Here is a 13,303-nt window from a genome sequence, read left to right on the forward strand (position 1 = left end):
AAAGGAGAGAATCTGGAGGCAAGAAGAAAAAGGAAACGAGAGAGTCAAGATAGTAGTCATATCCAAAAACAAAGAAATGGCCTGAAGAGTTATGAATCGCTGTAGCAGAATTAATGAGATGGAAAATTTCCCAAGAAAAAGAGCCAGGAAGAGATAAAAGAAGGAAAAAACCCAGCATAAAATGAATAAAAAACAAAATAGGAGAAAAGTAAAATTTAAAAAACCCCAAGTGCAAGGTGAAAGAGTAAAACAAAAGAATAGATAAGTAAGAAATGGTGCATTGCATTAAACCAAATGTATTCTGTTTTCTTTATTCTTATCTTTCACTGGCTTTGCATTTCTCCGGTAGCAAAGCCAAACTGAAAGGATAATTTTGTTTATGTACCCGATTTGCATAATTGTGCAATATAAATTACAATGCTAATTAAGGACAGCCCTTGGGCTTCTGGAATTGGGTCAAAGTGGCTCCCTGAGAGCAAAGAGGTTGGGGCATTGGCTCTGTCCCCTCTCCCACTGCAGGGAAGCCGGGCAAGAGCAAAGAACCTCTCTGACAGGGTGTGAAATCTTGTCAGAATTTGTTGAAGACCCAGAACTATACGTCTCACTCTAAAACTTGGCTTTGAAAATCATCTTTGTGTGATGCAGCGAGAAGTGCTTAAAAGCAAAAAGTTCTCCTAATCCTAAAGGAAGTCTGTGCTGGTTATCATTTTATGAGTTTCTTTCCCCTCACAGTTTTTTTTTTTTTTTTTTATTCAGAGAAAAATTTTTTTTTCAAATTGTAGATAACTGTGCGTGAACCTGGCATGCGATATTTTCTCACTGGACTGTTGCCAGAATTGTCCCAAACCATGTTCTACATGCCCTGCTCAGAAGCCTGGGGAAGCCGACAAGCTGCTTTCTGAGCTTTAGTTAAATCCATGCCCTTAAAAACTAACTCAGCTATTGCACCATAACTACATGAAAAATTCAGTCCCATTCCAAATATTGGCTTTGGAATGGATAAGCGATGGGATCCTGCTGTATAACACTGGGCACTATGTATGGTCACCTGAGATGCAGCATGATCATGTGAGAAAAAAAGAATGTATACATGTATGTGTAACTGGGTCGCCTCGCTGTGCAATAGAAAACTGACAGAACACTGTAAATCAGCTATAATGGAAAAAATAAAAATCATTATTAAATTAAAAAAAAAATTCAGTCCCAGAGAGTTTATTCCCTGCACTTTTCTCAATGGAAAACTGAAAGGTATAGGGTTCATATAATCTTTAGGTTTTTTTCAAGCAAAGGGTATCTCTGAGTTCCTCTAGTGAAGGCTGCCATAGCTGCAATAGAGAAGCCTCTATTTAGGCTTATTCTGAAGGAAGTGTTTTGCAAGATATTTTCAGCTTTTGAACCCTGACTTCAATCAAAGGTTACCTGGAAAAATAGAAAGAAACAAGATCCCAAATCACTCAGGTGGGAGTAGGATGACGAGCTGGCAGCATTGGGGCCAAATGTCCTCTCTCAGTCCTTTCTGTCCACTTTCCCCCCTTATTCATCTTCTGAGAGTGCATAAGCCACTTCTAAAGGGATGCATTCTCTACCTAACTTAGGGAACAAGCACGTCAGTTAGGGATATTGGTTTTATACACCTGATTTGGACTTTAAGACACCTAGAGGTTCTTTTCATTTTAGGAATAATTGGAAAATATATAGCTTATTTCCTATCCTATGCTACTTTATTTTCTAGAGCATTCTTTCTCAATCCCTTTCATACCTAGGCATTTAAAAATTTGTGGAATTCCCATTGTGGCTCGGTAGTAACTAACCCAGCTAGTATCCATGAGGACGCAGGTTCAATCCCTGGCCTCGCTTGTGTTACTGTGAGCTGTGGTGTAGTTCGCAGGCACAACTCGGACCCGCATTGCTGCAGCTGTGGTATAGGCCGGCAGCTGCAGATCCAATTTGACCCCTAGTCTGGGAACTTCCATATCCTGTAGGTGCATCCCCCCCTCAAAGAAAAAAAAAAAAAAAAAAAAAAAGCTAAATAAATAAATAAATAAAAATTGGTAATATTTCTGTGGTACCCTGGGGTAAACTAGGGGAGAATTGGGACTTCGATCAGGCTGCTCATGTTCCAAGGTGACTGGGTCTGGGGCTCTAACCCACCCAAAACTCCAGTTACTTGAGGCCATAGACACTGGTTCATGGTTCAACATTAGGCCAAATTCTAGGCAAAACACCATCTCAGGAACATTTGGAAACATTAGCAAATTCTTGAGAATATTGTTTGAGAATGTAGATACAAGCAAGAATAAATTTTCCAACTTCCACTTCATACAGGCGGCAATAGCTAAAGCTAACTTGAACTGTTTTATTTTCACCTGGAAGAGTCCTGATGGATATGTATTTTCATTTCTTAAAACCTGTATCTAATAGGTCATGTTCCAGTTTAAAAATCTTTGAGACTCACCACGTCATATAGGATAATGTCCAAATCTTTATCTAATTATAACTAATATATAGGTTTACCTATAATACCATCAAGGTGGGGGCGGCAACACCTCTTACTGGTTTATTGATGACAATGTAGCCAAGCGTGGACAATGTAGCCAAGGGTGGTTATCATCTCTGGTCTGGTTACCGTCCTTTTATTATCTTAGTTAAGCAGCCCTCACCAGACAAGTTGCTTGCTGCTCCTGGGGCTGAAATGCTTTTTGGTAGATTTTCCTTTTTTTTTTTTTTCTGCTATTGCTCATAATTTAGTCATTCTAGTCTTTTTCGTTAACATATTCTCTGATCCTAATTATAAGGCATAATCTCACAATGTAGACACCTTAGAGAATATACCTTCTGATGATTGTATATATATTGAAAGCAATTACTATGGAGCCATGATTCTTAAAATGTGGTCCTTGGACCAGCAGTATCAATAATATCTGGGGAATTGTCACTAAGGCAACCTGTCGGACAAATCTTAGATCCACTGAATCAGAAACTCTGAGGATAGGCCTTAGAAATCTGTTTTTAACCAAGTGATTCTTTTGCGTGATAAAGCTCGTAAGCCATCATTAAGGAAGATCAGGGTTGAATAACACCTTGGTTGAAGGCTTCCTCAGCTTCTCTCTCACTACTTCAATACATTTTCCCTTATGCCTTTTAAATTTCTGTTTCACTGGAGTTTTCTCTTCTATAAGGGAACTTATCCACTCCAGGGCTGAATCTTCCATAGCAATTTTTAGTTTATAGTTTAACAAGTTCATGCCTACTTGGTGTAGGTGACTATGGTTAGGTTCTCACTTCTCTAAAATTTTCCTGGAAGATGGGAAAATTAGAATTACCAGATTTATGCCATCATATCTCCTTCCAGATGGAATTCAGAAATTATCATAGATCCTTTTCTCCTCTTAGTTTGTCTTCTTGCTGATTTCAAGCTTAGTATTAAAATCGTATTTCCTAAGCATACAAAAATTGATGACATTGTGAGATACGAAGCAATTGACATTGCATGGCAAGGGTCCATCATTCTAGAGTTAAACTAATGTCATGAAAATCCACGAGAAGGCAAAATATCTTTGCATGAATTGAACTTCATACTTGCCTCAGGACTAGTAGGTATAAATAGAAACAAGCTCTGTTTAGGGGTTTAGAGCTTCTCCTCTGGAGCCAGATTTCCTGAGCTCCCTCAGAACCTGATCCAACACTTACCGTTAAAAGACATTGTACAACCCTCTGTACCTCAATTTCTTTATCTGCCTATCACAGAGGATGTGTTCACAAATTTTAGCTACCACTACACCCTTTGAAGAAATATTGTGCAGAGGATACCCACTCATAGTAGTCAGGCAAGGTTTGTTATTATAAACTAAGCATCTATCTCTGATAAAACAGAGACGTATTTTGATGACAGAGAATTGGTTGAGAATGATTCAACCCACACTGGGCAATGAAAACAATGAGTAGTTCTTAGAAAACTTACAGTATATATTCAAACCTAATAGCATTTAATTGGTATACAATGGGATTTAGTATAGTTTCCAATTTTCCCAAGCCCGGAAACTTGTACCAGTTTTAGCCAAGATAATAGTTCTGTTATTTCCAATCTGCTCTCTTTTGATTTGGCTGTGAAAGTTCTTCCTTATTTCAGAGTCTTATTCTCCTCTAGCCTCCCCCTCTTCCCCCGCTTCAGAAGATGTTACCTTCATGTGTATAAATGGATTGAGCTGATATGTTGTCACTTTCGTGCCTGTAAGCACATACTATTGTTTATGGAACATGTTCTAAAATTTGTAAATAGCTCAAAGTTTATGTTAAGATATGATTCTTGATAGACACCAGTCCAAAAGAGGTTTGGCTTTTCTACGCTTTGGCTGAGCCTGCCAGGAATTTCTAATTTACCCAGAATGTTTGTATGCTCTTTGAGTGTCTGGGCTTAGAATTTTACTGTTTTTTCATTTTACACTCTGTATCTTATTGGCTACATTTTTTTCCTTCCCAGTTGCACTCATGGTATGCTTTCTAGTCTTGAAAACTCACTTAACTATTACATGTATGATTATATAGGCTTATTAAAAATGTATTAAGTACCAGAAACTGTTTTAGGCATTTAGGGTAAAGTGGTTATTACATTTCTAGCCATCATGATACTTATATTAATTCAGTAAAATAAACTAATTTCTTAGAAGACAGAAACTGAAGCAAATTCTATTTTGTTCTTAATAGAGTGCTAGAAACATAAATAGATGTTCAATAAAACTTCCTGGATTATTAAAATAAATATTTTGTTTAAATATTAGAAACTTCTATGGAACTTGATTGAAGGAAACTTGGCAATTGTAGACTTAAGAGAGTGGGAGACTGTTTGAGCTGCAAGGTCTTAAGAAGCTAGCAATGAAATGCTTGCTTTTCCCATGTGAAAACACAGAAAATACCCATGTCAGTCACTGAAAATTGACTGTAATTGTGTAACACACAGTTCACCCCAGCAGACCTAGTGGAAAGAAATGGGAAGTATTGGGAAGAACACTGAAATTGGGGTGAGAAAACAGGGTTGGCTTTGTAACTCAGTAGCTATCTGACTCTAGGCAAGTTTCCTAAATTTCAAAACCCACATAAAATAGTTCATTCAACCCTTCAGAAATGTGGCTAAGACTAGAATGTCTGAGAACACTTTGATACATCTAACTATTTTTCTAGAGAGACAGGATTAGGTTTGGGGAATGTGTCTTAAATGGAAAGATGCTGAGGAAAATAGGAAGCCACTGGAAGTAGGGGAAAAACATGTTCCTGATCCTTTAGGAATGCCATGAAATTCCACCCAACCCCCAAAACTAAAATGGCTAGATAGCAGTTCCCTGATGGCCTAGTGGGTTAATGATCTGGCATTGTCACTGGTGTGGCTCGGGTTCCATCCCTGGCCCAGGAGCTTCCCACATGCTGTGGGCACAGCCAAAAATAAATAAAATAAAATAAAATATAAAATAAAATGACTATATAGACCATGCAGAATGTGTAATTTGATCAACAAGAAGTTCAACTATAGTGCCACTTACAGTTTGGACCATTATTGTATGGGCAGAGTTCATGGAAAAATACACAACCTCTCTTATTCTGAAATACTTAGCATGAAAAACAGATGAGAATTTAAATATTTCTCAAGCTCATCATGAAAATGCCTAGCATATTTTGTGGACAACAATTTCTTGCATTATTAGTTACTTTGTTTTTCAGTAGGTGCAAGCATATTGTGAGATGTTCTATATTTATGAAACTTATGACAAACTGTGAAAATAACATAATTCATTTTGGGTAAGCCAAAGCAGTGGCCCAAATATTTCATTGAAATTCAGATCAACACTTTGGGTTCTATATTTGTTCTTAGATAGATTTAAAAATATGATTGGAGATATATTTCTCATTGCCATTTTTTTTACATTTTGCTACAGTTTATTATATTTTAGAAATGATTCAATATGGTTATGCAATAGGCAGTATAAATCACCTACTTCATATTTACACATTCTGTTATGGCCATAAGAAGCTGAGATTTTCTTTTGAATGACCGGGAACTTGAGTATCATTGTATTATTTCTTCTTTTTCTCCTTGAATGTAACTTTCATTGTTTGTATATTAGAAAACATTTTGAATGAGAGAAGGCAAGGCTCTGAGTTATGTAAGTAGAACTCTATTCCGGAAATGATAGCATCTGTCTATCTCATTGCCATTTTTTAATTTCCATTTTTAGATTGTGAGAAATGCATTAGACTGAAAATCAGCAAACATGAGAACTGATATCTACTCATCTGTGTTGGATAGCATGTCTTTGGAGAAGTCTTCCTGCACCCCTCTCCCAATAAAGTGAAGCATTCTGCTGCTGTGCTGTCCACTAGTTTATGCCCTGTTTTTCTCTAGTGTAGTTATGTGTTCACATACCTATCTTTTGTATCAGATAGTGGGTTCTCTGATGGGAAATACTTGGTCTTGTCCTGCTTGGTAACTTTAGCAAAGGACCCAACATGTTGTTGATGCTCAATAAATGTTTTTTGACCCAAAAACATTCAATCGAAATGAATCTTTAACGCTGGAAAAACAGCTGCAAGGTTAGTTAGGACTCTTTTAATCTTGATTCTGATTAAACAATACCTTGAACCTCAGAATTTTTCAGTACTTGATTTAGAGAGATGGAAACCTAGGTGAATAACATTCATTTTTGTATTCCTCCGAGAGTACAGTTATCCTTTCAGGGAAATAAATCAACTGAGGAAACTCGTAGAAACTGAATGTGAGTGAAATGAAATGGCGTGTGTGTGTGTGTGTGTGTGTGTGTGCGCGCGCGCGCATGCATGAGAGAGAGATTCGAAGGGATGAGGAGAATGTGTCGAGACAGCTAATCTGTCAAGATAGTCACTAGCAATGACAATCACTATTCAGTGCCTACTCAATATCCACTTCTCCTCTTATTTAACAGGCATTCCAGTTATGGAGAAACCTTGAACCTTGCTTTGGCAGCCTCAGCTATAGATGGAAGTAGTCATGTGACCCAGTTCTGGCCAGTGATAAAATTTGCAAAAGGCTCTTGCTGAGGCTTCCAGGAAAGCTTTATAAGAGAAACTCCCTGGGATGGTCCTTTATTCCGTTTGCCTTCTCCCTGATGGATGCCTGGGGGAGTAATTATCTTGCAACATGAGAATTAAATCCACATTTTAGGACTGGTTTCAATAGGCGTACTGGAGAAATCTGGATCCCTGATGACCCTGAGCCACAGTACTCATCCTGATCTTCCTGTCCTTGGCTTGTTGCATAAGACGAGTTTAACCCCTTTCTTATTTAACTCATTGTGGGGTTTTCTGGAAACCAAACACAGTTCTGATAGATTTGCCCTTTCAAGGAAAAGGGGAGCACATGGCTTCGAAGTCTGACGAGATTTTCCATGGCCAAAACCATTCTACTGAAACAGCTCCATCTTTGCCCATGATGCAAAGGAACTGTCCCGAATGACATAGCATGTCTGAACATTTCTTTGTCAAAAAGCCTGGGCTTAAAAAACCCATGAAAGTTGTCTTAGAAGTAAATATGGGAGTTCCCGTCATGGCCTAGTGGTTAAGGAACCCAACTAGTATCCATGAGGACGCAGGTTTGATCCCTGGCCTCTCTCAGTGGGTTAAGGATCCGGCGTTGCTGTGAGCCGTGATGTAAGCTGCAGACATGGCTCAAATCCCACACTGCAGTGGCTGTGGGGTAGGCCAGCAGCAGTAGCTCTGCTTTGACCCCTAGCCTGGGAACCTCCGTATGCTGCAGGTGCAGCCCTAAAAAGACAAAAGACAAAAAAAAAAAAGAAGAAGAAGTAAATATATAATTTCTGTAGATATAAATGGATAAGTTCAATTGCTGTATGTATGCCTAGGTTTGACAAAAATCAAATAAGCAACATCCCTTACATAATATTGCTTTAAGTTCATTTTTCTCTGGGTGTGATGTGTGTTGCAGAAGCACAATCAGTCAACATTGGTGATTTGCTAAAATCTTGCACTTTGTCCCATTTATATCATTTCTTTTCTCAGTGGTTCTCAAGTGGCATATTCCTTCAGCTTAGCATTGGAAAATCCTTCCCAGATGTGCTCAAAATTTTTCATTAATTTGTATATTTTATTGTTGATAAGTAAGTACACATGCATGTCACTGAAAGAGAAAACACGCTTCTTTTAATCCCAGAGCAGTATTTGGCCTTGAGAATGATTGAATCATACTCTGCCCACTCCACCCTTTTTATTCAAAGAGAGATTATTGAAGAAATCTCTGCCCTATAAATTTAGCTGATCCAAAAATAAAAGGGAAAAATACTCTATTTTAAAGATTTCTGCAGGATCTGTGAACAACTCATTTTTTCCCTATTAGGAATCATATGATCCTAGAATAGATCCCATTCCTAAGTATCAAAACTGGCACACAGTTTTAAAACAAGAAGTGATCATCTCTGGAGTCCCCGTCGTGGCTTCACAGTTAAGAACCTAACTAGTATCCATGAGGACATAGGTTCGATCCCTGGCCTTACTCAGTGGGTTAAGAAACCAGTGTTTCCGTGAGCTATGTCATAGGTTGCCGACCCATCTTGGATCCCGTATTGCTGTGGCTATGGTATTGGCTGGCAGCTACAACGCCAATTAGAGCCTTTGCCTGGGAACCATATGCTGCAGGTGTGGCCCTAAAAAGGCAAAAAACAAACAAACAAAAAAAGAATAAAGAAGTGATGACTAGAAACCAGGCTTCTGTCTCTTAGCTGGCAGGCAGAACAGTAAAATAACTAAAACTTTTCTGTATATTCACATGAAAAACTATTTATTATAAGCAACTATCATTGCCCACATTGCTTCTCTTTAAGAATTACAGTGCTTGTCCATGGGGAGTGTGTGCATGTATGTGTTTGCAGTATGCACACGTGTGTGTATTTGTTTGATTCATTTATCTGACCTGCTAAATATACTGAAGGAATGACGAAAAGTATTTATACCCTGAACTGAAAGACCTGGCTTAGCTCAACATCTGAATGGTCTACTTTCTAGTGTCCAGTCCTTTTCCATGAAGAATGATACCTAAAACTAAAATTGCTTTTGCTAGATTGCTCTGCAACTTGGTTTCTGGATGAGATGATGTTTGACCAACCAGATGTCCTCGCATGACACTTAGAAAGTGACAATGAGGCAAAGGCCACTGATTCTGGCTGATTCTATTTTTAATGACCTTCACTGGGGTATATGATGTACAGAATATAAATGGCCTTTGTATAGAATATAAATAGCACTTTATGTAGAATATATATTTTAAGGGTATAGTTCGATGAGTTCTGACATATTTATAGACCAGTGTAACCGGTGTCACTATGAAAGTACATCATGATTCCCTCATGCTAGAAAAGTTTCTTGTGTCTTCTTCCAGTTAATCTTCCACCCCTGATCCAGGCAACTATTGATCTGTTTTTTATTACCAGGAATCATAATTATCTTTTCTAGAGATTCAAGTAAGTGGACTCATATATGCATCCTCTTTAAATCTGGCTTATTTCACTCAGCAGACAGTTTCTGAAATCTACCCAGACTTGATGAGATAGGCAGGATTCCAAGCAAGCCCCTGAGAGTCTTCCCTCCTGGTATGCACAGCTTTTCTCAGTTATTCAATCAAACTTTAGATACTTTTGTGATGAAGAGATTCTTTCAGATGTAATTAAAGTCTCAAATAAGTTGACTTTAGGTAGGGAGATTTTCCTTGGTGATTCTAACCTAAACAGATGAGCCTTAAGAAAAAGAGATATTTGAAAGATAAGAGAAACTCTGCTATTGCCTTTTACAGAAAAAACATCCATATTGTAGAGGAGGCTTCATGGCTGAAAATACCAAGAACTCCCTAGGAACTGAGAACAACCCTGGGTTGACAGCTAGCAAGAAAGCTGCAACCTCAGTCTTACGATTCTAAATAATTGAATTCTGGGAGTTCCCAGGTGGTCTAATGGTTAAGGATCTGGTGTTGGCACTGCTGTGGTGCAGGTTTGATCCCTGGCCCAGGAACTTCTGCATGCCATGCGTGTGGCCAAAAAAATAATAAGAAGAAGAATTGAATTCTGTCGATAACCACGTGAACTTGGGAGAGACCCTGAGCCCCCAGAGATCACAGCTGTGGCCAACACCTTGATTCAGCCTGGTGAGACCTGAACAGAGAGCCCAGCTGCACCATGCCCAGACTTCTGATGGACAGAACTGTGAATGAATAGATGGGCATTGCTTGTAGTTGCTGAGTTTGTGGTCATTTGTGATGCACCTGTAGAAAACCAATACATTGCATATGTCATTAGATTGTTCCTTTTAATTGTTGAGTGTATGAGTTATCTATTACTGCAGAACTAATGACTAACAATTTAGTGTCTGGAAACAACATGCATTTATTATCTCATAGTTTCTGTGGGTCAGCAACCTGGGCATGACTTATATGAATAATCATCTGATTCAGGGTTGCTTACAAGCCTGCAAACAAGTGTCAGCCAGCACTGAAGTCTCGTCTGAAAGTTAACCTGGGAAGAATCCACTTTTGGGTTCCCTTAATGTGATTGTTGGCAGGATTCACTTCCTTTGGGGTTGTTAGACTGGTGGCTTCAGATATTAGATAGATGGTAGCCAAAGGCTAGCTTCAATTCCTTGCCTGGTAGGCCTCCCCAACAAGGCAATTTGCTTCATCAAAACCAGCAAAAGAGAGGGTCTGTTAGTAAGATGCTGTGATCTCTAGAGATAGAATCACAGAAATAACATCTCCTCCAAATGAGCTATTTTATTGGTTAGAACGAATTTACTCATGGAGAGGGGACATTTGGAAGCTGGGATCACTGGGAGCTCTCTTAGAAGCCAGCTACCGCTGCAGTGAGTAGTACTCCATTATACAAATGTACAAGAATTTCTTTATCCATTCCATTCAACAGTAGATAGACACTTGGGTTGATGCCAGTTTGGACTATTATTTAGGGGGGAAAAAAAGTTGCTATGAACATTCAAATACAAGTGTTTGCATGCACATATGTTTCATTTGTCTTGAGAGGAATTACAGGGTCACATAGAAAGTGACTGTTTAATCTGAGTAAGAAACTTGCCCAAATGCTTTGCAAAGTGATCCTACCGTTTTACACTCCCAACGATGTACAATAATGTAGCAGAGTTCCAGTTGTTCCATAGCTCCACACACACTTGAAAGTGTCAGTCAGCTTAATTGTAGCCATTTGAATGGGAATATAATGGTACTCATTATGGTTTTAATATGCATTTCCCTAATGCATATTAGGTATGTTAATGATGTTAAGCATCTTTTCCTGTACTTAGAGGCCATTTGTATATCTTCTTTTGTGAAATACATTTAAATAGATTGCCCATTTAAAAAATTGAGTTGTTTTACTTTTTATTATTGAACCTGAAGAGTTCTTTTTTTATTCTGAGTACAACTCCTTTATCAGAGATATGATTTGTAAATGCTTTTTCTTGGTTTCTGGCATGCATTTTTGATTTGAAGCACTCTATTGAAAAGAGATTTTTATATTTAATGAAGTACATTATATCTGTTTTCCAATTATGATTGTTACTTCAACTATCTGTGAAAATATTTCTGTGTCCAGACAAAAATATTTTATTCCAGATGTTCTATGATTTTTTAACTTTTATTTTTATATCTGTGATCTATTTTGAGTTAATTGCTCTGTGTATTTTGAAGTGAGGGTTGATATTTGTTTGTCTATTTGTAGATACTTCTAATTTTTCCAATATCATTAGTTGAAAAATCCCTTCTCTCCCCCATTGAATTATTTTGTGTAAATTATTTTTATCGTCAAATGACCATATATGCATGGTCTATTTTTGAACTATTTATTTTATTCCATTTATCGGTATGTGAATCCTTTCACCAATACCCTTGTCTTGATTACTATAGACTTGTTAGAAATCTTGGAATCCAATTATTCCAATTTTGCTCTTTTATCACGTTGTTTTGGTTAGGTCCTTTTGCATGTTCCTATAACTTTTGGAATTATTTTGTTAACTTTTTTTCAAAAATAAAGGTTACTGGGATTTTGAAAGGGATTATGTGAAATCTATAGGTCAACTTGGGGAGAACTGATAACTTTTAATATTGAGTACCCCAGTCCACAAATATGGTATCATTCTCCATAATAGTCTTCTTTAACTCCTCAGCAGTGTTTATAGTTTTCAGTGTGCAGGTCTGGCAATTTGTTAAATTCTAAGAATTCCATAATTTGTGCTGCAATTGTAAATACTTTAAAAATGAATTATCATTTGTTCGTGAGCTAGTACATAGAAAAAGAGCTGATTTTTACATTGATCTTATCTTGTGCAATCTTGTGGCACTCGCTTTTAATTCTAGTAGCTTTTTTGGTAGAGTCCTTAAGAGTGTCTACATATAGCATTATGTCGTTTGCTAATTAAAGCAGTTTTACTTCTTACTTTCACACTGTGTGCCTTTATTTATTTTGTTTTATTGTACTTCAGTATGGTGTTAGTTAGGGGTGTTGAATGTGGAAGCCCTTTTCTTGTTCCAAATGTTAGGGAGAAAACAATCATACTTTTCAGTAGGATGTTAGCTGTAGATCTTTATAGATATTCTTTACTAGATGAAAATGTTCCCCTCTATCACTGGTTTGATATTCAATAGGTGCTCAATTTTGTTAAATACCTTTTCTGAATCTAGTGAAATCCTTACTGTTTCTTCTCCCTTGGTATGTTAATTTGATGAATTTTAACAATTGATAATAAAAAGTTAAATTAACTCTGCATTTTTGGGAAAGGTGCATATGTTAATAATATATTCCCTTTTTAAAGATTTACTGGATTAAGTATTTGTTCAGGACTTTTGTGTCTAAATTCACGAGGATTATTCCTGTGTACTTTTCATACAATATTCTGAATAGGGGTAATACTCTCTCATAAAATGAATTAAGGACTGTTCCACACTCATCATTTTCCAGAAGAGTTTGCCTAAGATTGGTGTTGTTTTTCCTTAAATATGTAATAGAATTCACCAGTGAAGTCATCTGAATCAGAAGATTTCTTTGTGGCATCATTTAAAGATTTAATTCCAATTTCTTTAATTGTTGTATGGCTATTCAGATTTTCTATTTCATTTTGAGCCAGTTGGGTATCATATATTTTAAGGAATTTATTCTTTTCGTATATTATTCGAATGTATTGGCTCATAGCTGGTCATAGTATTATTCACTTACTATCTTTTTAATGTCAGTAGAATTTATATTGATGTCCCCTTTTTCATCTGTGATCTTGT

At 37.2% G+C, this 13,303-nt stretch overlaps 1 long non-coding RNA gene across 1 annotated transcript in view; it reads right to left on the minus strand.

Moving 5' to 3' along the window:
• Positions 1-6,583: 6,583 nt before the first annotated feature.
• The window catches only part of LOC106505481 (uncharacterized), a 712,816-nt gene continuing 706,096 nt past the window's right edge, over positions 6,584-13,303 (minus strand). Inside the window, exon 8 of the long non-coding RNA XR_014825020.1 lies at positions 6,584-10,291. This is a non-coding gene — a long non-coding RNA (uncharacterized LOC106505481). The remainder of the gene's footprint in view (positions 10,292-13,303) is intronic.

Source organism: Sus scrofa, chromosome 13, assembly GCF_054392235.1.
Source record: "Sus scrofa isolate SSC_HxYL_T2T_F1_AM1 chromosome 13, Sscrofa_HxYL_maternal_Yorkshire_Landrace_v2.0, whole genome shotgun sequence".
NCBI lineage: Eukaryota > Metazoa > Chordata > Mammalia > Artiodactyla > Suidae > Sus > Sus scrofa.